Below are 2,722 nucleotides of genomic sequence, written 5' to 3' on the forward strand. Positions count from 1 at the left end.
TTTGAAGAACTCATAGTGTTCTTCCTTTTATCATTACCACAATGATGACTATTATAATTATGTTCCTCTACGCCCTTATTCATATCATTAATTATTTGTCATCTTTCAGATTAATCATTCACTGCTACCACATTCATATGATTGAATGGAGCAAGTCAACAGGCGGATTTCAGAGTTATCACATGTTGCTACCACATTCTTTTCAAGGAATGGAGCAAATTCAATATGATGAATTTCAAGACATTTCATCATCATTTTATCATCGCTATGGTGCATTGGCTCAAAANTCATCGCTATGGTGCATTGGCTCAAACTCAATGTCTTACCCATATAAGGCGTGTTACGCCATAATTCTATGGGACTTGAACCCAATCACGGTGCATTAAAACTCTAATTGATGTCTTACCCTTGTGGTGCGATAGAACTTGAATCTATCGTCTTATCCTCAAATATTTTTCATTATGGTGTATCCGGACTTTAACCTGATGTCTTACCCTTTTTGTGCGATGAAACTTGAATCCATCGTCTTACCCTTAACCAACGGTATAATAGACCGAAGTACAACATGATTTATTCTTTGAGTCTTTCAAAACAATCAAAATAATATTTAAACTCATGCTATTAAAATTTTATACCTTCTTCCATTTAAGAAGTTTTGTATAGCATGTCATATTCAACCAATAGTAGTATATGTCTTCGGTTCCTGATAATTGTTAGTGACTGAATATTTTTTTATTCTAAATCATAAAATGTTTTAGAAAATACATACCTGATTTTATGCATATAATACTTTGATCTTCATAACGAGATCAACCAAAATATGAGCTAAAGAAAAACAAGAACTCACTCTCAATTGGATAGAGACTCGTGCTGATAACGTGTTATAAAATCAAGCTCATAAGAATATAATCATAAAGAGAAGAAGACAAGAGAAGTAGATAGAAGAAGAGGAATTTTCTTCATATTCAAGTGTATACAATGGTGAATGATATCTCTATTTATAGTGTTGAGATATCATAGTCAAAGGTCACCTTGAAATTATACATAGTTATCATCAAGGTTCATATCACCTTAGAATCTTATCACATTGGAAACACTAATACATGAATCCAATTAATTGTTGGATAACTCTAATGGATCATCCACATAACACAATAGATTTATAACACAAACTAACATATTTCCATTGTTTCAATTATAAGCATTAATACAATCAACTATTAGATGCACCATCATTGTCCAATGATTAGGCATGAAAGCTCATCTATATTTTTATACCAAAACTGCAATTATATATGCTATCAATGTGACGCTATTTTCCATTTTTTTTCTATTCGATTTCTTACTTTCGTTCATGGCTAACATTGTAATAATAATAATTAAAATACGACATTACTAATATATGAATTAGACGTACTAATGTTTTACTTGATGGAGTGCGACTGCTCTTATCATTCTGTTCCGTTCGTTCTCTCTTCTTTTTTTTTTTCATTAGAAGCTATCTCAACTTTCAGTTAGGGCTTTTGGCCCTTATTTCTTTTATTCATTCATTAATTTATTAATCTTTTCTATTATTTTCCTTGTTCTTTCATTATTAATAGTAACAAAATAATTTTTTATTAAATCTGAAAATCATGTCTCTTATTCTTATAAGCCATAAGTTATTTATACAAGCTGCTAAAAAGGGTTAGTATAAAAATAATGGTTAAGATTCATAAAACAATTAAGAGGATCGTTACAGTTGGTAACAAAAATTAGTCGCTAATTGAGTTTAGGAACGGAATTTACTGTTTTGCTCTAAATTTTTTCTATCGCTAGATCCAATTTTTTTTATTAGTAGTATAAAAAGTTGAATATATAATAGATATGTCAATCAATGACCAATATGTTGAATTATGCAACTGGCGAAGGGCACATTTCTTCAAGTGAGCATTGAGGGTTTGAATCTCTGTGTCAGCACACTAAATTTGTTTATCCCTTTGCTTGTGTGAGGGCTTTCAGCTCTTCCTCTTTTTTTTTTTTGTCGTTGTTTCGGTTTTTCGCTTCATCAGTTCCTTTATTTGCTACTTCTTACTAATTTACCTACCTTTAATTGATACAAGTATTGTGTGATATTCTATATTACTTCCAGATTAATATTAAATTTTGAATGTCACATAGAAATTAGAATATTAGTAAATATATTTAAATAGTATTTTTTTTAAAAAAAAGCTTTTAAAAAGATGTATATAATCATGTGAAGTTTTTGAATTTAAAGGTTCTTTCAATCTCTAACGTCGCACTAAGTGGAGATGATTGGATTGAAGCTATAATTTATAAAAAAAATTCAACTATATGATATTAGATGATGTATACAAATTTAAATTTTTAAGGTGAAAATCTCTTGTTTTCTCAAAGTTATAGAGAATAAGGTCTCTTATTCCTAAAAAAGTGTCACGACCCAAAACCGGGCCGCGACTGGCACCCACACTTACCCTCCTATGTGAGCGAACCAACCAATCTAAACCTTAACATTTCAATTTAATATCAACAGAAAGTAATGCGGAAGACTTAAATTCATTAATAAAAACCAATTCAATAACTTCTAAAATTCAACATCTATTATTCCCCAAAATCTGGAAGTCATCACCACAAGAACATCTATGATCAAATTACTAAACTAAGAGTATTCTAAGAAGCTAAAATAAACAAAAGCTAGTCCATGCCGGAACTTCAAGGCATC

Source organism: Solanum pennellii, chromosome 8 (assembly GCF_001406875.1).
Source record: "Solanum pennellii chromosome 8, SPENNV200".
In the NCBI taxonomy this organism is placed as follows: domain Eukaryota; kingdom Viridiplantae; phylum Streptophyta; class Magnoliopsida; order Solanales; family Solanaceae; genus Solanum; species Solanum pennellii.